Source organism: Phyllobates terribilis, unplaced genomic scaffold (genome assembly GCF_046119375.1).
Source record: "Phyllobates terribilis strain yellow unplaced genomic scaffold, ASM4611937v1 Scaffold_9__5_contigs__length_417890890, whole genome shotgun sequence".
In the NCBI taxonomy this organism is placed as follows: Eukaryota; Metazoa; Chordata; class Amphibia; order Anura; family Dendrobatidae; genus Phyllobates; species Phyllobates terribilis.
The window spans coordinates 337,323,008-337,349,738 of record NW_027362769.1 but is presented as its reverse complement, the minus strand read 5'-3'; the positions used below and the strand labels follow the sequence as shown (position 1 = coordinate 337,349,738).

Sequence of the window (26,731 nt, the reverse complement as noted above, 5' to 3'; positions counted from 1 at the left end):
GATGAGTAGTTATATGGATGGATTTCTTGCTATGTTTACTATATGCCCTCCTACACTTTATAGACTTACTGTATGTGACATGAATTATCCTTATATCTATTGATTGCTCTATACTGAGCTCATGGGTTTCCTATATTTTACTGCTGAATTATCTTTTATTATCTACTTTTTAATAGGACCTGACAATGCTCCATCTGTTTCTCCTTGCACAAAGGCGGAGGTAACGGTCCTTCTGCTGGGTTGTTGCCCTCCTACGGCCCCCTCCACATCTCCTCGTGTACTGGCCTGTCTCCTGGTAGCGCCTCCAGCCTCTGGACACTACGCTGACAGACACAGCAAACCTTCTTGCCACAGCTCGCATTGATGTGCCATCCTGGATGAGCTGCACTACCTGAGCAACCAACATTCAAAAGTGACCAAAGCATCAGCCAGAATTCATTGGTACTGAGATGTGGTCTGTGGTCCCCACCTGCAGAACCACTCCTTTACTGAGGGTGTCTTGATAATTGCCAATAATTTCCATCTATTGTCTATTCCATTTGCACAACAGCATGTGAAATTGATTGTCAATCAGTGTTGCTTCCTAAGTGGACAGAAGTTTGATTTACTTGGAGTTATATTCTGTTGTTTAAGTGTTCCCTTTATTTTTTTGAGCAGTGTATATATTACACTACATCACTTATTTATGATATATTTGAGCATTTATCTTTTCACTATATTGGTATACAGTTTTTAATTATTTCTAATAAAGGTTAGATTTTGAAGGATTATTCTCCTGTAAACTGCTAATTACTACTCTGCCTTGATATTTTTGTTAGTACAAATAAAAGAGTTACAAACTTTCCATTAGAAAGAGGTCACTGTCTTTTTCTGAACTCCTCTGTGTTGATTTATGACCACAGAGTTCAGCTCAAGTTTGATGTGGTCTGTGGACATTAATCAACACAGAGGAGTTCAAAAAAAGACAGATAAAAGAGATTCAAACTCTCTCGTTGCAATGAGCTCACTGATGTAAATCACTCCTCTCCACTATTCTGAGACTGTCACAGTCATTTCTAAAGATGCATTTATTCTTCGAAGCTCAACATTCTTATGTGCCTGAAACAAGTGAAGTGCATTAGTATGACCAAGCTACTTTCTAACCGCATCACTCACAGTAGCTCGGGGAGAGAGCTGGAAGCAGAAGAAATTGTCTCCTGACCTCTTTTACAGACAGCCTGTTATGCTCACCACAAAGGCTTCAGGTAGCGTTAAGAAGTCCCTTTTAAATATTTGATCCATTCTGTGATCATGAGGGAAATATACCTAACTATAAATGACATGAAATATTGCATTCCTACCGACGATATGGAGTTTTTAATTTGACAAGGGCTTTAGGTAGATACTACAACTGTAGTTCAAGGGCTGGTTACAGATCTAAACTGTATCTGCGGTCCCTTAAGAGAATTAAAAGTTCTAATGGCATATGGTAGAAGGCAGATGAGATGCTAAGAAGGATATCAGAAAGAAGAATGTTAATGGGAATTATTGATGCATTGTGATTGAACTGTAATCCTTTACCAGTGCCTTGGCATATGCATGGTCTTGGCGCATGCATATAGTCAGTACAGTCACTATGGATGTGTATTATGAACCCTATGTGCTGCCTTATGGTGCTTCCACTAGATGGTATTTTTACCTAAGTGTGAATACTCCCATGATAAATCTTGAAATGGAATATGCAGCAATTCTGCTGTGGGTTTCATTGCGGAAAATGTTCTGACTTGACCACCTTTCCCCTTTTGCATTGCATAGGTTGAAACCTGCAGTGAGTGAGTAGAGGACCGGGCAAGAGCAGCGGCAGTAGGAAAGGTGAGAGGCGAGGTTAGTATAATTTTTTTTTTTATTACTTCTTTCGACTCCTATTATTTTGAGGTCTCTAAAAATCTCAATGGATAATCAAGGTTATTTAATGAAAATCAAAGTACTTTCGATTTGCACCAAATTTATTCAATGCAAATCATATTTTTGGGTCGAAAAAAAAGTTGGAACTGAATCGAATTTCAGGAGATCTGCTCAACTCTAGCCCCTATGAGTACATTTAACATATTCTCCAGCAATTTTCAAAATGAAAACTATATCATGGCCGTCCCAAAATGTGATATTTTTGATATTCATACCGCTTGGTCCCCTATAGACGGCAGAAAACCATATTTAAATGATGCGGCAATATATAGAGCAAGGATTGTAAGTACCTGGGGTATGTAATGCATGTAACACCGCATGAGGCCCCAGCTCCAGCCTCGACGGCAGAAGCTGTTACTTTCAGATTTCCTCAGCCTCCTTAAAATAAATGTTTATTGTATTGCAGCCTGGCATAGAATTGTAGCCTGCGGGGAGAATAACTGGTATAAACAGCAGTCTAGAACAGATATCTCTGCTCAACCCGCTGAGCTGCAACATAAAAACGATTTCTGGATTGTGAAGCCAAGCTATTAAAGAAACTTGATAAGGAATTTTAATAAAAGCTCTCAGAGCTGGGATTCAATGCACTGTCTGGTAAACTGGACAAAAATGACTCTCGGTGTAAAAGGGCGCAAATGCCGGAAAGATTTTATTATTGGCAATATAGCAGTTTCTTGCCCCTTACGCACCATTGATTATGTATTGTCAGATATATGTTTCTCTGATATATTTACAAGAATACAACAATATACAGTGGAACAGATTTATAGGAACAACCACAGCACAGCTTACATGTTAAATCCTTTCTCGTTGTGACATACATGCACGTCACACATCAGGTGCATGAAGCAGGCTCAATAGTTGAGCTTGTTCCGTACAGGGCAGGTGCTGGCTGTGTTATCTCTATCAACAGCAATCATTCCAGCACCCATTGTCCACACCATCACCCACACGACATGCTAGCTTGCCATTGCTGTTTAAACCCCTATTTAAAGCAATCAGCACCTGTTGGTGGCTCAGACTTCACTATGACGGAATATAACATACTTGCTAACCATAATGTAGTAGTATGTCACAGGGTGGAAAATGGCTAACCTGCTTAGATGTTCATTTTTGACAACCTGATGAAGCTATATGCAAAACTCGCATCAGGATACTGGACAGTGTGTTCTTTGGTCCATAATTATGGCATGTGGTTGGTATTGGTGCTTTAGCAATGCTGCATATTGCGAGGAGCTCTTTCTAACACGTCATTCTAAAATGAAAGTTTTTTTATTATGTTTATCATATCTTTTAGTCTTATAATCATATTTTGCATTCCTATATTTTATATCCCTTTATTATGTATATGTGTATGTGACGCGCCCCCTGGGTCATGTTGGGCAGCGTTGCGCATGCGGGGAATACCCGGAGCCGGATCTGGTAGGGGTAGTAGTCCTCGTGGCGGTGACCCGGTCCGTGCCCAGGGTGTCAAACTAAGTGGCGGAATTTAGAATAAAATAAGATGTTATAGAGTTCGACTACGCCACCCGTGGATTGCGGTCAGTGGGGACCGCCGCTGCACTGCAGACCGCTGAGGCTGATGTTATTTGTGCAGCTGAGAGCGGGATGACTCCCCACGGGAGGAGTATTGCCTCAGGGCAGCTATTGTGGAGATGATGATGGGAGTGATGGTGTGGGTGTCCCAATACTGATGGTGCAGGTGCGGCGATGAAACACAGAGGCTTGAAGTGCAGTTTCCAAAGCTTTACTCACTGTTGGTGTTCAGATCACTTCGGCCAAGAGTGACCACCCGAGCCGTGCTGCGTTCACCAGGGGAGGGACTCGGTCAACTCCCAGGCAATTCCGGAGTGTGGTTCAGGGCTTCCCTCTCTTTCCTTTCTCTGGCCGTCCCCACCAGGGACCCACCTTTGTCCAGCTCCCTCGGGCCTTTTGGTGGCGAAACCTTTCCCGGTTTCCCTGACCCTATCCGGTATGCCTTCCTGGTGGATATGGTGAGGGGTCGCGCCAAGACTTGACCACGACCTCCGGTTCCTGGCTAAGGATAATTGGCCTCCACCAGTTTGGGATCCGGCACCCTGTTCTGCCAACCCTTCACCCGTTATCTCGTGGGATCTTAGGGTTCCCTCCTCTCTTGCGTCTCTGGGCCTTTCCTGGTGTTTCTGTTCCTTCTCCTTTCTCTTTCTGCTGTCTCAGGCCTCCACTCCAGGCTTGCCTCTGGAGCTGGGCCCAGACTGAGCCACAGCTCCCCGTCAGCTCTCTCTGGCTGAGCTCCTCTCTGAACTGACCACTGATCTAAGATGGTGCCCACCTTTTATACTCTCTTCTGACACCCGAGCCCAGGTGACCAGCACCCAATGGGCTCCTACCTATGCCCAGAGTCCTTCCCCTGTCTGCTCCTACGCCACTGGGATATTCCTCCCCCCTCCCCACTCCAGCCAGGGACAGACGCTGTCGTACCTGCACATCTATCTGGTGGGAGTACCGTTGATCTGTCCCCCGGAAATGGGGTGAGTGTGGTGCATGCAGCCTACTGAGCCCCGGTCCACACTCCATCCTTACCCGGGAGTGGAATACCACACCTCTGGTTCGAGGTGCAATACTCCTGTAGCAGCCGAGTCCTCGGGGTGCTACATTCCCCCCTGGTAAATCACAGCACGTCCTCGGGCTGGAAAAGAATAAAACAATTTAGACATACAAAATTTTTAAAGTGCACTCACATATAAGACATTAACTTTTTACTCATCCCTTTATGGGAGGTACTCTTCTCTTCTTTGACGTTACTGGTATAAAACATTTTTTTTTTTTTTTTTTTATACAACACTTTGCTAATGCCACCGGAACTCTTTTGTAAAACACTGTATAAAACTTTGGCATTACTGTTTCAGCAGCATTTTAAACTCTCCATTATAAGACATTTTCAAATAAACATTTTCAAAACATATTCTGGATCTCTGGCCACGGTGCAACTTGTGACCAGGTAAAGTGCAACAGTCACTAATTCCACGGTAGAAAAAAAAAAACAGTTCTTATAAAACCAGTAAGGGGCGCTTAAGGAAGCGCAACTATTTACAGGATGGCCGCTCTCAGTCCTCGGCCAGTGGGAATAGGGGAATGGCTGCTCACAGTCCTCAGCCTGGTTAGGGATTAGGGGCACACAGGTAACAGTTCACACAATCAACAATTTCACGACAGTTCTTGTACCCCGACGGGTAACTATATACAATTCTTTGTTCACGCTACTTCCCTTCAGTAGCTATGTCCTCTCCGTGCTCCCTCCTGAGGGTAGTCTTCAGACCTGTCCGGGTCCTCTTGGCTTTCTTCATACTGCAGCTCCTCCTCAGTTAGCCGGTGTACGTGAAGGGCGTACGGTCCTTTGGCACACTCATGCCGGGTGAATGTGACCACATCACCCGGGTAGAGATCACGTCCACGGTGTCCTTCAGGTAGGTGGCTCTCGACATCCCTGCGGGTAACAAAGACGTCGCCGGGAGTTCGGTGGTCCCGGATAAAGCCCCAGCCATTCTCTAGCTGGAACTTTATTACGGTCCCGTTGGCGCGGGGACCGTGGGCCGTACGGGGGTTTCGTCGGGCCCTGCGCTTCTGTTCCGCGCTTCGGGCCTGCAGCTGTTCCTCGCGGATCCGCCTCTCTCGCCGTTCCCTTCCAAAGACCTCCAGCTGTTGACGGCAGCACTCCTCACGCCGGGCTGCATCCACCCGGGTCTCCTGGGTGAACCCCATGAGGTCTTCACCGGTCGGATCCCATTCAAATTGGGCGTCCTCTAACGGGAGCGGAACAATTTTGGCGGGCGCAGGAGCCGGGATCAGGGGCTCACACAGGGGCCGTTCCCTCCGGAGCCGGGGGTTGACGTACTCCGGTGGCCACTCGAAGGGCAGCCCGTCCGGGCTAGTATGCTGCGCGAAGAGATCTGCGCCCAGGGGTGGCACTGTGGAGGCAGAGGGCGCGGTGGGGACCGCGGCGCCCGGGGGTACTCGGCCTTGAGTCCAGGCCGGAGGCATCCTATTTGGGTCTAGGAATGGCACTTTTGGGGAAGAGGGCGCTGGAGGGACAGCGGCGCCCGGGTTCACCAGGTCTTGCGACCAGGCCGGTGGCACATCCTGCTTTGCCGCGCTCAGGGTCGAGGGGCGTGGCGTAAGGGGGGACGTGACCGCGGCTCCTGCCGCTTGAGGCCTAGCTGGGAGCAGAGGCGGTGCGGCAACGGGCGCGGTGAGTAGGACTTCGGGCTCTGCGACGGGGAGCTGGGGCAGGCTTACGGCTACTGGGGTCGGGGTAATGACGTCCCCATTACCTGCTTCCATCCTTGCAGCTCCCTCCGCGGCGTCGTTTCCGGCCTTCGTCCTTCCTGTACCTTCCTCAGAGGCGGACATGCTCCTTGTTGCAGGTGGCGCCTCCTGCTGGCGGATCCCAGCCTGCCGGACCATCTCCATTCTCCATTCGGCCAGTGCTTCCTGCTGTACTCGGGCCATCTTCCGGGCCAAGTCCTCCAGCGCAGCCTGTGCGCGCTCCCGATCTCTGGGGAGTTGTGCCAGGATCTCCACCAGGCCGTCTGGGGTGGCGGCCTGCAACAGGCTCCGGACCACGGGGTCGGTACTGCTTGACTCTTCCTCCATCCCCGGGTACGGTCTGTCCAGATTGATCTTGGCCGCCCCCAGTCCCTCCGTTTTGTTCTCTATCCGCCCCGATTGGGAGTGGCCCCGGGGCAACTTGGCGACTGTCAGCTTCAGGGGCAGCCCCCCCACGCTGATGGACATCTCTATTGTTGCAGTCTCGACTGGCGGGGGCGGTCTCCGCTTTTTGCGCCATTCTGGGGCCATGCCCACGATGGGAGGTGGTCTTTTGCCACCCTCTGGCACGCCCATAATGGCGTCCGCTCTGCCAGGGCGGGAAACCGTCTCAGATGGCGGGAATCGTCTCCTGATGGCGGGAAACTCCGCGGATGGCGGGCAAAGGCTGCAGATGGCGGGTAAACGGCGGGAAACGACCCGACCTGGCGCCCGATGGCGAGAATCCTCTGGAATTGGCGGGAGGCTTCTTCTTACGGTACAAACCAGGGGAGGAGTCCTGAGGAGATAATTTGCATATTCCCACTGCATTTTTGGGTAAGTGAAGAGTCTCCGCGAGCTCAAAGAACACTGGATTTTGGCTGTTGGAGCTGAAAAGAGGACATCGGTAAACCGCGCGCCTACCGGTGCGCGCATTTTGAAGCTTTTTTTTAAGCTTTTTTCACTGTTTTCAGAACATTAACAATAAGAACATGGAAGAGTCCAGGAGCCATTTGGTGAGCTGCATATCCTGCTACATGTTCACAGACTTGCCAGTGGAAAAGCCAAACTTCACATGCCAGAAATGCAAGCTTTTGTCCCTGTTGGAGGAAAAGTTGCGAAATCTAGAAGAGAGGTTAACTACCTTGAAAATCATTAAGGAAGGTGAAGAGTTCTTAGACAGAGCAGAATTATCTCTTCATGATTCAGAAAGAGAAGAAATTCGAACTGCACCTGACGAAACAGAGGAATGGAAGCATGTGACCCACAGAAGCAGGAGGATCGAGAGGCAGTCAGCACCCATACTGCTCAGGAACCAGTACCAGGCTCTCACGCAGGAGAACCAGGAAGAAATACAGCAAAATAAGACTTTGCCAGCAATGAATAACCTTGTAAGCCCTCAGAATCCTCCTGGATGGAGAAAGAAGAATGTTGTGAAGAAAAAACGGAGAGTGGTGGTCATGGGGGATTCCCTGTTAAGAGGAACAGAGGCCGCTATCTGCAGACCAGACATAACCTCAAGAGAAATGTGCTGTCTTCCAGGAGCAAAAATTAAAGATGTGTCTGACAGGATATCAAGACTCTTCAGACCTACAGATCACTACCCATTCCTGCTAATACATGTGGGGACAAATGACACCGCAAGAAAGGACCTGGAAACCATCTGCAGTGACTTTGAAGACTTAGGCAAGAAAGTGAAAGAATTGGGAGCGCAGGTGGTCTTCTCATCCATCCTCCCAGTGGATGGCCATGGAACAATGAGGTGGAATAAGATTCTACAGGTGAACAACTGGCTACGTCGATGGTGCCGTCAACAAGGATTTGGATTTCTGGATCACGGAATGAATTACCTATACGATGGACTACTTGCTAGAGATGGGGTGCACCTTACGAAGACTGGAAAACATGTATTTGGAAGTCGCCTTGCTACACTCATCAGGAGAGCTTTAAACTAGAACAATGTGGGAAGGGAAACAAAAGGCCAGAAAAAGCCACACAGCTGACAAATACTATTGAGATCTCTGCTACTGGAAGTGGAAAGGAAGAACAAAGACAAAACAATTTAAATAATAAAAATATGGGAGGAAGAGAAACCAATCACAAACTAAAATGTTTTTATACAAATGCACAAAGCATGGGCAACAAACAAGGAGAATTGGAACTACTAATGCAGGAAAAGGAATATGATGTAATTGGAATCACTGAAACTTGGTGGGACGATACACATGATTGGAATAAAAGGCTAAAAGGATACAACTTATTTGCAAGAAACAGACTTGATAAACGAGGAGGAGGTGTTGCATTGTATGTTAGAGAAGCGTATATCTGCACAGAGATTGAAGCTTCAGAGACTGGGAGTTCTGTGGAAACTGTTTGGGTAAGAATACAAGGAGAGAACAACGGAAAGGACACCATTGTAGGCATTTACTACAGGCCACCTGGGCAAGCTGAAGATATGGATGAACTCTTTATGTATCAAATGACCAAGTTCTCCAAAAAATATGACATAGTGGTCATGGGAGATTTCAACTATCCAGACATTTGTTGGGAATCTCTCTCAAGTAAAACTAACAGGTCAAGCAAATTCTTATCCTCTCTTGCTGACAACTTTATCTTCCAAAAGGTAGGGGAGAAAACAAGGGGATCTGCTACTTTGGATCTAATCCTTATAAACAGGGAGGAAATGGTTGAGGAGGTAAAAGTGGCTGGGACCCTAGGAGGCAGCGACCATGCTATTATAGAATTTTGGATAACTAGAGGAGGAAGACATGTGAAGACTCAAACTTCAAGGTTAGAGTTTAGAAAGGCAGATTTTAAGAGACTCAGAAAGAGAATAGGAGGGATCCAATGGCTGGATGTCCTTAAGGACAAAAATGTCCAGGAAGGATGGGAAATTTTTAAAAATGAGATTCTCAAAGCACAATCGTTAACAATCCCGAAAAGTAGAAAGAATGGGAAGCATTTAAGGAAACCAGGATGGATGAACACAGAACTTAAACACATGCTAAAAAGAAAGAAAGAAATGTTTATTAAATGGAAAGAGGGAGGCATATCTAAAAAAGATTATAATGCAGTCTGCAGATCCTGCAGGGCACGTATCAGGTTAGCTAAAGCTGACAATGAATTAAGGCTTGCAAGAGATGTCAAAAGCAATAGAAAGGATTTTGGGGGTATGTCAAAAGTAAAAGAAAAGTCAAAGATGCTATAGGATTTTTACAGGATGAAAATGGAGAAATGGTAAGAGAGGATGTTGAGAAGGCCGAACTTTTTAATTCCTATTTTGCATCTGTTTTCTCTCAGAAAGAAAATGTAACATCAACTGATCTTCACTGTCCTTTTAAAGGAATAGAGGAATCCAAGTTATCTGTAAACAGAAAGATTGTGAGGGAATATTTAGCTAACATAAATGAGTTCAAGTCTCCAGGTCCAGATGAATTACACCCCAGAGTACTGAAGGAGATCGTAGAAGAAATTTTAGAACCACTCTCCATAATCTTTGAAAATTCTTGGAGAGCAGGAGAAGTCCCAGAAGACTGGAGAAGAGCAAATGTTGTTCCTATCTTCAAAAAGGGGAAGAAGGTGGACCCAGGGAACTATAGGCCGGTGAGTCTGACTTCTATACCAGGAAAGATCTTTGAACAAATTATTAAACAACATGTATGTAAGTACATGGATAAGAATGAAGTGATTAACCAGAGTCAGCATGGGTTTGTAACTAACAAGTCATGTCAGACTAACTTAATTTCCTTCTATGACAGAATCACTGACTGGGTGGATCAGGGAAATGCTGTAGATATAGTATATCTTGACTTCAGCAAAGCATTTGACAAAGTATCTCACACCATCCTTATTGAAAAAATGACCAAGTATGCAATGGACCAGGCAACTGTTAGGTGGATTCATAACTGGCTTAGTGATCGGACTCAAAGGGTGGTTGTAAATGGCTTCACATCCAGCTGGATGAATGTCTCAAGTGGGGTACCACAGGGCTCCGTCCTGGGACCTGTATTGTTCAACATCTTTATCAATGATTTAGATGAAGGAATTGAGGGTAAACTGATTAAATTTGCTGATGACACAAAGCTAGGAGGGATAGCTAATACTAGAGAAGAGAGAGAGAGGATTCAAAAAGACCTAAATAAACTGGAGCAGTGGGCAGCAACCAACAGAATGGTTTTTAACAGGGAAAAATGCAAAGTACTACATCTGGGCAATAAAAATGAAAAAAGCATATACAGAATGGGAGGAATAGAGCTAAGCAACAGTACATGTGAAAAAGACTTAGGTATACTAATAGATCATAGACTGAACATGAGTCAACAGTGTGATGCAGCAGCAAAAAAGGCAAATACAATTCTGGGATGTATTAACAGAAGCATACAGTCTAGATCACGTGAAGTCATTATCGGTCTTTACTCCTCTTTAGTCAGACCTCATCTGGAATACTGTGTACAGTTTTGGGCACCACATTTTAAAAAAGACATAGACAAACTGGAGCAAGTTCAGAGAAGAGCGACCAGAATGGTGACTGGTCTGCAAACCATGTCCTATGAGGAACGGTTGCAGGATTTGGGAATGTTTAGCTTGCAAAAAAGAAGACTGAGAGGAGACTTAATAGCTGTCTACAAATATGTCAAGGGCTGTCACATTGTAGAAGGATCATCTTTATTCTCATTTGCACAAGGAAAGACTAGAAGCAATGGGATGAAACTAAATGGGAGGAGACACAGATTAGATATTAGAAAAAACTTTTTGACAGTTAGGGTGATTAATGAGTGGAACAGGCTGCCACGAGAGGTGGTGAGTTCCCCTTCAATGGACGTCTTCAAACAGAGGCTGGACAGACATCTGTCTGAGATGATCTAGTGAATCCTGATTTGAGCAGGGGGTTGGACCAGATGACCCAGGAGGTCCCTTCCAACTCTACCATTCTATGATTCTATGATTCTATGTGAACTTTTCTTCAGGCACGCAGTACCCGGTGGTTGCGGGCACGGAATCCTGCCGACTACGCCAAAGTTGACGCGCCCCCTGGGCTATGTTGGGCAGCGTTGCGCATGCGGGGAATACCCGGAGCCGGATCTGGTAGGGGTAGTAGTCCTCGTGGCGGTGACCCGGTCCGTGCCCAGGGTGTCAAACTAAGTGGCGGAATTAAGAATAAAATAAGATGTTATAGAGTTCGACTACGCCACCCGTGGATTGCGGTCAGTGGGGACCGCCGCTGCACTGCAGACCGCTGAGGCTGATGTTATTTGTGCAGCTGAGAGCGGGATGACTCCCCACGGGAGGAGTATTGCCTCAGGGCAGCTATTGTGGAGATGATGATGGGAGTGATGGTGTGGGTGTCCCAGTACTGATGGTGCAGGTGCGGCGATGAAACACAGAGGCTTGAAGTGCAGTTTCCAAAGCTTTACTCACTGTTGGTGTTCAGATCACTTCGGCCAAAAGTGACCACCCGAGCCGTGCTGCGTTCACCAGGGGAGGGACTCGGTCAACTCCCAGGCAATTCCGGAGTGTGGTTCAGGGCTTCCCTCTCTTTCCTTTCTCTGGCCGTCCCCACCAGGGACCCACCTTTGTCCAGCTCCCTCGGGCCTTTTGGTGGCGAAACCTTTCTCGGTTTCCCTGACCCTATCCGGTATGCCTTCCTGGTGGATATGGTGAGGGGTCGCACCAAGACTTGACCACGACCTCCGGTTCCTGGCTAAGGATAATTGGCCTCCACCAGTTTGGGATCCGGCACCCTGTTCTGCCAACCCTTCACCCGTTATCTCGTGGGATCTTAGGGTTCCCTCCTCTCTTGCGTCTCTGGGCCTTTCCTGGTGTTTCTGTTCCTTCTCCTTTCTCTTTCTGCTGTCTCAGGCCTCCACTCCAGGCTTGCCTCTGGAGCTGGGCCCAGACTGAGCCACAGCTCCCCGTCAGCTCTCTCTGGCTGAGCTCCTCTCTGAACTGACCACTGATCTAAGATGGTGCCCACCTTTTATACTCCCTTCTGACACCCGAGCCCAGGTGACCAGCACCCAATGGGCTCCTACCTATGCCCAGAGTCCCTCCCCTGTCTGCTCCTACGCCACTGGGATATTCCTCCCCCCTCCCCACTCCAGCCAGGGACAGACGCTGTCGTACCTGCACATCTATCTGGTGGGAGTATCGTTGATCTGTCCCCCGGAAATGGGGTGAGTGTGGTGCATGCAGCCTACTGAGCCCCGGTCCACACTCCATCCTTACCCGGGAGTGGAATACCACACCTCTGGTTCGAGGTGCAATACTCCTGTAGCAGCCGAGTCCTCGGGGTGCTACATATGCACTCTACCCTTACTGCTTAATTGTCATAGTACACATTTTATTGATTATTTTGAGCCAATGGGTGATTTACCACTTACCACACTACACTTTCATTTTGGGTTTCATGGGATGTTTTTAACCTTTTTGTTTAAGTAGTTGTGTATATATTTGTTTGTAATTAATAAAATTAGATATATTTCCATATATGAATTGTTTGGTATTTACTTTGGTTTAAAGAGTAATTTATGGATATTTCAGATGTTCGAACCTTGTCTGAGCATCGGGTTGTTTGGTTTCTGTATTATTCTTATGCTATTTCAGATTGACTCTGAATAGTTCCTATTTACACTTAATGATCGCCGCCTGTCCTGATCTGTATTTGTTTTCCCCAGTGTCAGAATCACTTGTAAGACTTATGGACAAAGCGACAGACTCTATAAAATGAGATGGCATTTGAAATGTAATTCCCTTCTGTAGTTGGGACAACCCGTTTTAGTTTTTCAAATATACTAGATTATTCTTAGAAAAAATGAAACTCTACATTAGAAAGTGCAGTCTCCAGGCAAGTTTGTTATGTGTTACTAACCTACCTGGGTCCATTCTTGACTTTTGTCTGCTCCAGCCCCCTCCCACCTTCTTGATCTGCACATTAGATTACTAGGATAAGTCAGAGCGCATCTCTGACTTCATGTTCTAAGACTAAATAGGCAAACACAGGTAGTGTCACATTGCCTGAGTATTCAGGCAGTTACTGTTATGATCTGCAACAAGTACTAAGGAAAGATACGGGAAGCTGTCCCTACAGTAAGACTAAGCTGAATCTCTTCGATGTAGCGGGCTGCCTGTTCCTAGTGAACAGACCCGCCTTAGTCCTCGGCTAGTCTGAACGAAGACCTACAGTATAGAATTAAGGGAGGGGTCCCTAAAAGGACTAAGGACTGGGACAAAAAATGGGACACCTCCTAAACAGAGGTTGTTGCAGAACACAAAAGACAAACTGACAAAAAGTACTAGAGGTCCCAGAGGACGAAGCAAACTGACCGAGATAGGCACCGAAGCACCAGGCTAGCAAAACAGTCAAACAACACTGAAGTCCAGCAAAGCCAGAAGGGCAGAGCTGGAATATAAAGGCAAATGGTCACGTGACCGCAAAACACAAGATAGAAAAAACTAACAGGAGGGTTCTAACAGTACCCCCTCTTTTATGAGGATCCTCCAGATCCTCCAGGCCCAGGCCTATCCGGAAACGTCTTGTTTAAAGCTTTAACAAGCCTAGGAGCAGAGACATCATCTGTCCAAACCCAGGAGTTGTCTTCGGGACCAAAACCCTTCCAGGAGACAAGATACTGTAAACTCCCTCTATGCCATCTAGAATTCAAGATACGCGCAATTTCAAATTCGCCGTCTTCCACCACAGGGGGAACTGTGACAGTGGCGTCCCTATCAGATACGTCAGCCTTTTTCAACAAGGAAACATGAAACACAGGATTAATCTTCCAGGAAGTAGGGACATCCAACCTAACAGCAGATGGGTTAACAACCTGAAGCACTTTAAATGGACCCACAAATTTAGGACCCAGTTTTTTAGAGGGAATCTTCAACCGCAGGTTCTTTGAGGACAACCAAACCATGTCACCCACAGTAAACAAAACCTCTTTACGTTTCCTGTCAAAATACTTCTTGGACTTCTTGTTAGCCTCTTGAAGGTTGCAACGTACATTAGTCCAAACTCTCTCCAAATCACCGGAAAAATTCTCCTCCTCCGGCACCACCGACCCCAATTTGGAGAACGAACCAAATTACGGATGTCTCCCAGTACAACAAAAAAAGGAGAACACCCAGCAGAGTAGGATGTATGATTGTTAAGAGCAAATTCTGCGAGAGGCAGAAACTCAGACCACACCTCTTGATTGTCTGCCACAAAACAACGCAAAAACTGTTCAACATCCTGGTTCTTTCTTTCAGTCAGTCCATTAGACTCAGGATGATAACCAGATGAAAATGACAAATGGACTCCCAACCTGTCACAAAAAGCATGCCAAAAGCGAGCCACAAACTGAGGTCCTCTATCAGAAACAATATCTGTGGGAATGCCATGGAGTTTGACAATCTCCTTAACAAACGCATTAGCGAGTGTCTTGGCGCAGGGCATCTTAATGAATGGAACCAAGTGACACATCTTACTAAAACGGTCCACGGCCACCCACATGACAGTAAAACCCTCGGACACAGGAAGATCAGTAATAAAATCCATTGTGAGATGTGTCCAAGGCGCACTAGGAACGTCCAGAGGGCAAAGCAACCCCGCAACAGGAGTATGTGAAGCCTTTGACCTATGACACACAGTACACTGATCCACCCACTTGATGACTTCCTTCTGCCATCCAGGCCACCAAAAACTGGGACTGATAAGTCTCTTGGTTTCCGAAATTCCTGGATGATCTGCCAACCGAGACTCATGACACTCCACAAACAAATCTCTCCTAAAGGCTCTAGGCACGAACAACCTCCCATGGGGAGTGTTAGATGGAGCATCATCTTGAGCTTTCAGAATCCCATTCTCCAAAACGGAGTCCAAAGCCGCCACCACAACTCCTTTCTCTAAAATGCACTCCTCCTCCTTGGCATCAACCGTAGGAGAGAAGCTGCGAGATAAAGCATCGGCTTTAACATTCTTAGTACCAGGGATATAGGTAACAGAAAAATGAAACCGATAAAAAAAATTTGCCCACCTAGCTTGACGGGCATTCAAGCGCTTGGCAGCATCCAGATAGATCAAATTCTTATGATCTGTGAAAACCTGAATAGGAAATATTGCGCCTTCCCAAAAATGACGCCAATGTTCAAACGCAAGTTTAATAGCCAGCAACTCCCGATTTCCAACATCATAATTCAGTTCGGTTTCCGAAAATTTCCTTGAAAAGAAGGCACAAGGATGTACTCTACCCTTGTTCTCCTGAGACAAAACTGCTCCGACCCCCACCGATGAAGCATCGACCTCGACCAAAAAAGGCTTGGTCTCATCAGGCTGCATAAGGATAGGGGCAGAAGTGAACTTCTCTTTGAGATACTCAAACACTTCAATGGCCTCAGTAGTCCACTGGGCCGTATTCGCACCTTTCCTGGTGAGATCGGTTAGAGGTTTAACAATTACAGAAAAATTCTTAATGAATTTCCTGTAATAATTGGCAAAACTCAATAATCTCTGTATAGATTTCAAACCAATAGGCCTAGGCCATTCCTACACAGCCTGAACCTTCACAGGGTCCATCTCAAAGCCCTCGCTGGAGACAATGTAGCCCAAAAACCTAATTTTCTGCACAGCGAACTCACATTTCTCCAGCTTAGCAAAGAGTGAATTATCACTCAATAACTGCAAAACTTCACGTACACTCTGCCAATGGGACTCCAGATCTGGCGAATAAATCAAAATGTCATCCCAATACACAACCATATTCTTACCAATCAAAGGTCTCAGGATGTCATTAATAAGGTTCTGAAAAAATGCAGGTGCATTGGTAAGACCAAAAGGCATCACCAAATTCTCAAAATGACCTACCGGAGTGTTAAAAGCAGTTTTCCATTCATCACCCTCCTTCACTCGTAACAAATTGTATGCCCCCCGGACATCAATTTTGGAGAACCACTTGGCTCCCACTAACTGGTTAAACAAGTCAGGAATTAACGGCAATGGGTAGGAATTGCGTACGGTAATCTTATTAATTTCACGAAAATCCAGACATGGACGTAAACCGCCGTCCTTTTTTTTAACAAAGAAGAATCCAACTGCCACAGGCGACTTAGAAGGTCTAATGTGACCAGCAGCCAGGCTAGTCTCTATGTACTCCTCCAAAGCCTTTCTTTCAGGGATAGTCAGCGACTTTTAGGAAGAGTAGCACCTGGAACAAACTCAATGGCGCAATCATAATCCTATGAGGAGGTAAAACTTGCGACTCCTCCTCCGAAAAAACCCTCCAAAAATCTTGAATATGTACAGGTAATTCCCCTTTTTCCACAGCCGCAATGTGACCATTACAACATTTATCATAGCACTTCGGACTCCAAGACTTAATCACATTAGTAGACCAGTCCAATAAAGGATTGTGCAGTTTTAACCAAGGCAATCCTAGAACAACTGGAGAGGGCAAATTATCCAAAACAACCAAGTCCAAAATTTCTTGGTGAACTCCATTGATAGTGAGGGAAAATGCAGCAGTCTTGTGAGTAATACATTTCAAAGGAGTGTTATCAATTGCAACCACAGAAATAGGTGATGACAAAGGTTTGGATTTCAATTTAAGGTTTTCCAAAAACCCTTTATCAATCACATTAAGTGTTGAACCACAATCCACAAATACCTGAAATTCAATCAAATCTCCCTGCAGAGTAGTACTCCCAGAAAGAAATACTCCTGCAGAGCGTAAACAAGCTATACGGGCGTAACTGACCTTTTTTTATCTTTACTTAAACGACGCTCACAATACTTAATCAAATGGTCACCTTTACCGCAATAAAGACACAAACCTTGGGCGAATCTCCAGTTTCTTTCCTGAGAGCGGAGTGACATCGCCCCAACCTCCATTGGTTCTCCGCTGTCAGAGCAGATTTTCTGGGAACTAGGACCTGTCGTTACAGAAGTTTGTACATCATTCACCCTGGACCTCAGTCTCCTGTCCACAAGAACAGCTAACTGCATAGCTTCCTGCAGAGTCTCAGGTGCAGGGAATGCAATTAGCAAATCCTTAACCCTTTCACTCAGACCAGCAAGAAATAAACATCTCAGCGCAGAATTATTCCATTTAACTTCTGAGGCCCATCTCCTGAAGTGTGTGCAATAATTTTCAACATCATCTGACCCCTTATTCAAACGTCTAAGTTCTGATTCAGCAGATGAGATTCGATCAGGATCGTCATATAAAAGCCCCATAGCAGAAAAAAATTCTTCAACAGACCTTAAACATGGATCATTAGGTTGGAGAGAAAAGGTCCAACCCTGTGGTTCTTTGCGCAAAAGTGACATAATAAAACCAATGCACTGTGATTCATTCCCAGAGGATCTTGGTCTCAAATGAAAATATAACAAGCAGGCATTTTTAAAGGAAAAAAAATGATGCTGTTTACCATAAAAAACATCAGGCAGTCCTACCTTGGGTTCGACAAAATGCGCTCCAGAGCAGCTACTCACGTGTTGCTGGAGCTCGGCCACCTCCAGAGACAATCCCTGCAAGCATTTAGTCAAATCCTGGACGGAAACCATACTGATCCCCGAATTTCTTTCCTTTTAGTTTTTTTGGGCTGGACTTACTATTATGATCTGCAACAAGTACTAAGGAAAGATACGGGAAGCTGTCCCTACAGTAAGACTAAGCTGAATCCCTACGATATAGCGGGCTGCCTGTTCCTAGTGAACAGACCTATTTAGTCTTCGGCTAGTCTGAACGAAGACTTATAGAATTAAGGGAGGGGTCCCTAAAAGGACTAAGGACTGGGACAAAAATGCGACACCTCCTAAACAGAAGTTGTTGCAGAGCACAAAAGACAAACTGACAAAAAGTACTAGAGGTCCCAGAGGACCAAGCGAACTGACAGAGATAGGCACCGAAGCACCAGGCTAGCAAAACAGTCAAACAACACTGAAGTCCAGCAAAGCCAGAAGGGCGGAGCTGGAATATAAAGGCAAATGGTCACGTGACCGCAAAACACAAGATAGAAAAAACTAACAGGAGGGTTCTAACAGTTACCATCCATACCATCCCAGCTCTGCTAGTGCCTCCAGGCATATAAAACTCTGCTACTATGCTCTTGCCGTCTATCTCTGATATGCACATAGGGTTACTAAAGTAAGCCAGCACTCCTCTGAGGTCACCCTTGAAGACCTTATAAGAAAATGCAGGTGGTTGTATGCCGCTGCAGTATTCAGGTAGTTTGCATCCACATCGCTACAGCGGGCTGCTTCCCTGCGTTAGCTTTAATAGTGCCTCCTGACATACCCAACTCTGCTACTATACTAAGAACTCTACTTATTTACAGTAATTAACCTCCTAATATACTCATCTCCTGACAATACCTAGACTTTGCTACTTTGTTACAGGGAGTCTCTTGACTTACTTAATCCTACTACACCTGCTACAACACTGGGCTCTGCTATCTACTCATCTTCTATCCTTCTCCGCTGTGCCATAAACTTTCCTCTGCTTCATCAGGTTCCAGCCTTTACATCCTATTTTCTTCCAATTGCCTTTCACTCTTTACAGCCTCAATTGTTAACTTCACTGGATCAACGTCGTTTCTACGTGCTGCAGTCCATTTGCCCATATGAACCAAGGCTTTGAGGATCCAACTTACCAGGTGAGATATAATATTAGATGGATGCAGCCAACCTGGACTGGGTGCTCTATGGCCAGTGGCCTCCTAGGAGCTACATGAATAACCTCTATGGTTCTTGCCTCCGGGATTTAATCTCTCTGATTTCAATTACTCATAAAAGTATGACATAAATTTGTCTATGCAGCCTAGAAACATAAGAGAAGGACATCAAACTGCAGACCTTTATGTCAGTCTGGGTTTGATATCTACCATGAAGCCGGCAGCTATCTAATGACATGACAAATCAAATCATTACCAACATTTCATGTCTCACCTAAAATATTTCCTTTGCAAATAGTTCTCGGTTAATAAGTACACAGCACATTGGAGAAAGTAATGAGCCATCACATTAACTTGAGTTGCCAAATTTATTGAATGAAAAAAATATAGATATTTTGGAGCATTTTTATTATTAAAAAATGTAGCTTTAAACCTCCTTCAAGAGACATTCTTCATATATAACAACATAAAGCATTATATTAAGGCTCTGGACAATAACTAGTTCAGGTGAGAACATGGGGCCCCAATGTAAAGAATAACATAGAGCTTCCTAGTGGTCCGGGTTAACACTTGAACACCCCTAACTAACCTGCTGCAGGACAGTTGAGAGGGGCCGCTACAAAGCTTACCGACCCACATACAATATTGGCCCTCCTACCCAAACTCTGTAAAATTAGTTGCGTGAAGTGCATGCGGCATCAATTTTTGGTCTTCTTGCTCACACCCCTTACAACTTCCCAAAGTACTGCAGATACACAACCCCAATCAACACAAGAAGGAAAATACTATTAGAACATAGAAATCTGGGGCGGACATACAATTGGTGAAACCTGTGTGGCCACACAGGGTCCCGAGAAGTAAGGGGACCACTGCCACCTCCAAAGCAGATAGAATCGTGCATTATGATGAGCTATTGGACTGCACAGGGCCCATATATACTGTCCTTGCACAGGGGCCCTCTTCTGTCAGGAAAAAGGTACACTTGTTTTTTCAGTCAGGGCCAAATGTACTTTAATGCTATACAAGCAGTAACATAGCCAAAAATACTGCCATATCATCTCTGCTGACCTACAAGAGAATTCCTTCAGCTGTTTTGTCATGGTTGTATTGTCCATCTAGAAGACCATCAAAACTGTCAGTCAAGACAGTCAAGACCAGAAGGAAGGGGCTGTGGAGGGTTCTGTGCAGAGCGCCAGGAACACTTCAAATAAAGAGAACAGCGGTTCCCTTCCAAACATTTATCATTGCAACACACAACAAATGAAAACTTGTACTTCTGATTTTTGCACCTAGTATGACCATCCACAAAGTTTTTCCTCAATGTCTTTAACTGTAATCAAACTTGAGCTAAGAAGTCTTAATTGCTAACAGGCTCCTTTGAATTGGGCGCTGGTTTTCAGCTGATACGACCATGTGGTTACTGCTGGACAGTAGACACCATGAAATGGCTTGCTCTATTTAATTATACTAGCAAACTTTGACAGTCTATCTGATAAAGGTATAAACAGTAAAGTATACATTTATGTCACTTCTTCCCTTTATGTAATTTCTCCACTAGCTGATTAGGCAACTGGGACCACCAGGCCCATGGATAGTTAGGTCCCATCCACATGTAACTTTAATCCACATATATTCTTGTCCACTTACCCCCAAGGTGCCAGCCACAGAATCTTGCATCAGCCCTTTATACTGCCTATCACTATAAGCAGTTTTGCTTTCTGCCTGAGGTGGGCGCCCTCTCCTCTCTAAACATCTGGTACTTCTAGTCTCCCCTCCTCTGAGGGTCTTTTCTTTCTGCCCCTATAATAGAAATCGGTCATTCACGACCGATCAAGCACAAATTGTTGGCTCCCGTCTGTAAACGATGTGAACCGGTGCCCCAGTGAGAACCCCTTTCACTTTCTGAATGACTCTCAATTGGGATAAAATGATGGTGTTTGGCTCATGAAGAAACCAAAACCTCGATCATCCAGCTTGGAAAATGGAGTTTCAGCTGCAATTACACAGGATTTCGATTTCGTTATGTGAATTCATATTTCATAGGGTTCCATTTGGGATCAAAAATAGCTGGTTCTTTTTAGTGAACAGAGCCAAATAATTCAGCTCACCAAAAAGAGCCGGACTGCCCATCACTATGCTATTCAACAGGTTCTGCTATCCACTTCCCTGCTTCTTTGCTTACCGTGCTATTCTCTCACGCTGCTCCTTTCATTCTGTCTCAGGATCTTCCCAGACATTCTTACTGCTCCTGGAGGGAAGAGACCCAGACATCACTAAGGAGAGATACCAGCTGGAGCCTCTTCCCTCTTCTTACCAACCATCTAGAAGTGCTTGGGCGAAAGAGGTAATTCTTCTGTAAGTCAATTTGATGCCTACATAGGAAGCAGAGGAAAAGTGAGACAGAGGAACAGGTGAGCTTTGCATAGATCCATGTTCCCTTGGCAGTAAATACAAAATAAAAAGCAGCAGGCAGGATGGCCCACTGGGAATCCGCCCAGTGGAATAAATCATCAGTCTTGGCCTCTATTTATCTATTTTTTTTTTTTTTTATCAATATTATCTATCTGTCTATATATCACTGCTGCTTCATTCATTCTTAATGGAAATGCCCAAGATAGCCAAGCAATCTATCTACCCTTCTATCTGTCTCTCATATCTGCACTCCTGCTCATTGTTATTGGCACCCATGAAGTTTAAGTACATAATGTGGAATATCTCCTGAAAAAGATGAATCAAATGAAACAGGTTTTTTGTATAGAGACTCGTGTTAAATACGAAAGAGCGAATGATAAACACAATAATTTAAAACCAAAAACAATGGGAAGGAAAAATAAAAAAACCTAAAGCTTGCTGTGACACTGGTATTTGCACCCTTTACATTACGTTAGTATAGAAACGCATTTTGACTTACCTGTGGTACATCACAGAAAGGATTCTCCTGTGATTAATTGTCGGTGTGCATGTGACATGAATTAGCCAATAAATGACTTCACGGTTTTAAAAAGCCACATGGTAGGCCCTGCTCCTTTGTCACAATGGTGAAGACAAAGGAGCTGTCTGAGGACATCACAACTGCTATTATTAGCAAACACAAGACATCCAAAGGGTATAAGGCCATATCCAGAGACCTTGGTATCCCAGTTTCAACAGTGCGCAATGTTATTAAAAAGTTTGCCATGCATGGAACCGTCAAGAACCTCCCTGGACATGGAGGAAAGAAGAAAATTGACAAGAGATATCTTCAAAGGTTGGTGCAAATAGTGGAAAAAACACCATGTCAAACATCCAAAGACCAGAAGGCCAACCTGGATCAGTCTGGGGTCATGGTTTCAACAAGTACCATACGCCACACACTAAACCAAGCAGAGCTTTATGGGAGAAGGCCAAGGAAGAAATCACTGTTGAAGAAAAGACATAATAAGGAACGACTGATCTTTGCCAAAGAGTACCTTCACAAACCACAATCCTTCTGGGAAAATGTTCTGTGGACAGATGAAACAAAAATAGAGCTTTTTGGCAGTGCAAAGCAAGAGTTTGTTTACAGATGGCACAATGAAAAGAACACCTTACCAGCAGTTAAGCATGGTGTAGGATCCATAATGCTGTGGGGTTGCTTTGCTCCGTCTGGTACTGGAGGCCTTGACCGTATCACAGGAATCATGAAATCAGAGAATTATCAATAGATTTTAGAGCAAAATGTCCTACCCAGTGTAAGAAAACTTACCCCAGTTTCAACAGTGCGCAATGTTATTAAAAAGTTTGCCAAGCATGGAACTGTCAAGAACCTCCCTGGACATGGAGGAAAGAAGAAAATTGACAAGAGATATCTTCAAAGGTTGGTGCAAATAGTGGAAAAAACACAATGTCAAACATCCAAAGACCTGAAGGCCAACCTGGAACAGTCTGGGGTCATTGTTTCAACAATTACCATACGCCACATACTAAACCAAGCAAAGCTTTATGGGTGAAGGCCAAGGAAGAAATCACTGTTGAAGAAAAGACATAATCTTTGCCAAAGAATACCTTGACAAACTACAATCATTCTGGAAAAATGTTCTGTGGACAGATGAAACAAAAACAGAGCTTTTTGGCAATGAAAAGCAACAGTTTGTTTACAGATGGCGCCTTGAAGCTTATGAGTAAAAGAACACCTTACCAGCAGTTAAGCATGATGGAGGATCCATAACGCTGTGGGGTTGCTTTGCTCCGTCTGGTACTGGAGGCCTTGACCATATCACAGGAATCATGAAATCAGAGAATTATCAATAGATTTTAGAGCGAAATGTCCTATACAGTGTATGAAAACTTGGTTTGAGTTGAAGATCATGGGCCCTCCAGAAAGATAATGACTCAAAGTACACATCCAAAAGTGCACAGGAAAGATTGAAAAAGAAAAAATGAACTGTTTTAAAATGGCCAGCAATGAGTCCTGACCTCAATCCCATTGAAAATCTTTGCGGTGAGCTGAAATCTGCCATTGGGAAAAAGAACCCTGCAAACATTCAAGAGCTTGAACAAACTGCAGAGGAAGAGTGGGGGAAAACTCCAGCTGAGAAGTGCAAGAAGCTGATAGATGGCTACAAGAAACTTTGGAGGCTGAAAGCAATGCCAAAGGGTGTGCAACCAAGTATTAATTAGGGGGGCCTTTATTGCTGCACATGCTGTTTATTCGGCTTCTTCTTTGAAATTGCAACATGGAAGTTTAAAAACAATGTTTTATTGTTGTATTACTTTGGACCACTAATTAAAAAATCCTGAGGATATAACTTTGGTACATTTCCATTTATTTCTGAAGATATTGTACAGTCTATGAAAAAAACAAAGGGGTGCCAATAATGGTGAGCAGCACTGTATCTATCTATCTATCTATCTATCTATCTATCTATCTATCTATCTATCTATCTATCAATCTATCTATCTATGTATTCCATATCAATCTATGTATCTATCTATCTATCTATCTATCTATCCCCTATCTTTCTATCTATCTATCTATCTATCTATCTATCTATCTATCTATCTATCTATCTATCCCATATCTATCTATCTATCCCATATCAATCTATGTATCTATCTATCTATCTATCTATCTATCTATCTATCTATCTATCTATCTATCTATCCCATATCTATCTATCTATCCCATATCAATCTATGTATCTATGTATCTATCTATCTATCTATCTATCCCCTATCTTTCTATCTATCTATCTATCTATCTATTTATCTATCCCCTATCTATCTATCTATCTATCTATCTATCTATCTATCTATCCCATATCTATCTATCTATCCCATATCAATCTATGTATCTATGTATCTATCTATGTATCTATCTATGTATCTATCTATCTATGTATCTATTTATCTATCTATCTATCTATCTATCTATCTATCTATCTATCTATCTATCTATCTATAGCATATCTATCTATCTATCTATCTATAGCATATCTATCTATCTATCTATCTATCCCATATCTATCTATCTATCATTTATCTCCCTATCTATCTCAATATTTTGACATTTATTTTATTTCTCTTTCTCATGCCTTTTAAATTACCACCATACTATACTTTGTCTCTATAATAAAGTTACCGATACTTTTCCATTGCTCCTTGTGACTCTCTTCCATTTAATCCATCATCACAGGATCATTAGTAAAAGACACAGTAGGAATGAGCAGCATTTTTCTTCATAACCCGAGCTCCCAGTAAAGTTCAAGGATAATACAGCGTATGTCATACCTGAGAGGAAGCCCTCACCAATCACCACTTCCAGATACGCTGATGACATATATGACTTGACAGAGCCGAGAAACTGCTTCTAGGAGAGACCAGAATTGGCCACAAAGTTGTTCTTAAGGCAATTTCCCAGCAGACATTGCATAGACATCGTAAATTTCCTTGACAATCCGGAGCTGTTTAATTTTACTTGAAAAAATAAAAAAATAAAAAATCGAAAAAGTCTGATATAGGGACAATTATTTACTGTATAGTTATTTTTATTTGCTATATCATTATTGCTATAAGTGTTGACGTTCTCACTACAAAGCAATATGTGGTCAATATTTTGTGTTATCTTTAGTTTCAAAAATATTTTTTGCCAAATTATTACCTGGTATCAGACAGTGTAAGGCCACGCCCCTTTGACGATGTAATGGTAATATCCAGTTTTCAATTTGTTCACAAATTTTATAGTTCTGAGAAAAGATGCCCCAGAATGATTATTTTATGGATAGTAAAAGCCTTGACTAAACCAAAATACTTGACAGGAGTAGTGACAGGTCCTCTTTTAAGGTTCACTGTGTGCAGTGCCTGAGGGGGCGGTTGTTATGACTATTACGGCATTGGTAATCTTTATTAAAAGTATTTACATACAGGTTTTATAATCTTTCTTTATGTGTGATAACTAGGGTTGAGCGAGCACTAAAATGCTCGGGTGCTCGAAGCTCGGGCAGTGCTCGCCGTGATACTCGGGTGCTCGACCCGAGCAACGAGCCCAATGTTAGTCTATGGGAGACTCGAGCATTTTTGCGGTGGCACCCCCAGCAGTCTTTTAAAAGCCTAACAAGTGCCCAAAACGATAGTGACAGTGCTCAAATGACATGGGGACAGCATGGGGATCGCCCCAGGAAGCATTTCTGACCCCCTGGTCACTGCTGTCAACAACATGGTCAGAGGTATTAAGCCACTTTTACAGGCTCACAATAAAACGTTCAAAAACGAAAGTGAAACTTTTTTCCTGTGAAATATGGAACATCCTTTCCAGGGTAAAGACTTGTGTATAAGTTAAAATAAATGACCAAAAACAAAAATACTCCTCCACACCTTCGGCTATGTTCACAAGTAGCATTTTTTATGCGTTTTTGCACTTTTGTATTGCTTTCAACTATGACAAATGCATTCACAGTGAAAAGTCATTTTAACATTTTACAACCTTATCTGGCCATGTGCCGTGTGACACATGCATAAAGTGCTGAAAAGACAAGGGAACAGCATGGGGAAGACCCCTGGAAGCATCTCTGACTCCCAGGTCACTGTCTAAAAGTGTGCCCATCATAAGTGATCCTTACCGCATCAGAAGATGCAGACTTGCAACTATCCCCATGCAAGTTCTAGTCCCATGGCAGTGTTCAATTGTACCTCCCCCATTCCTTGCAATACAAGCTCAAGTATGCAGCCTGCCACCCACCCACCCCCAGGCTGCAATACCATACTGCTTGCTGGCTTGAACTTGAAATTGGGCCTTTTAGGCATGTGGAGGCGGAATCTGGCCACCACGTCATGGCTGTGTTGTCGGCCTGGAATCCATACTCAGTCCCCAGCCGCCCGGCGGCCGGGTGTCCATACTCGGTCCCCAGCCGCCCCGCGGCCGGGTGTCCACACGCGGTCCCCAGCCGCCCCTATTTCTCCTTGGAATATCCCCCCACACACTTTTCTTAGCCCGGCCTGCTTTAGGCAGCATTGGACGAGCCCACCAGAGAACCAGACTCCTCCGGTGGGCCCTGACTTCTCCATCGGTGGAGTTGAGAGAGCCAAGGTGAGGAGCATGATGATGATGACAGAAGTTAGCATCTGCTATGTTTTCTTTTAATGCAAGTGTAAGTGTGCAGCCTGCCACCCACCCACCCCCAGACTGCAATTCCATACTGCTAGCTTGCACTTGAAATGGGGCCTTTTAATTAGGAGGAGGCCGAAGCTGGCCACTACCTCATGGCTGCTTCGGCAGTGAGGTATCCATACTCAGTCCCCAGCCGCCCATATTTGTCCTGGTGTGCCTTATACATAAGATTAAGCGCGTATACCAAAACATTACCTGTGCCCTTCCCAGTGCATTTAGTGGGAAGGAGAG

At 44.4% G+C, this 26,731-nt stretch overlaps 1 long non-coding RNA gene across 1 annotated transcript; it reads left to right on the top strand.

Moving 5' to 3' along the window:
- Positions 1 to 1,118: 1,118 nt before the first annotated feature.
- On the top strand, positions 1,119 to 24,702 carry LOC141160988 (uncharacterized). Its single transcript, XR_012250604.1, has 5 exons — positions 1,119 to 1,244; positions 1,795 to 1,863; positions 18,765 to 18,858; positions 21,099 to 21,287; positions 24,530 to 24,702. It is a non-coding gene; the product is annotated as an uncharacterized lncRNA (long non-coding RNA).
- Positions 24,703 to 26,731: the final 2,029 nt, after the last annotated feature.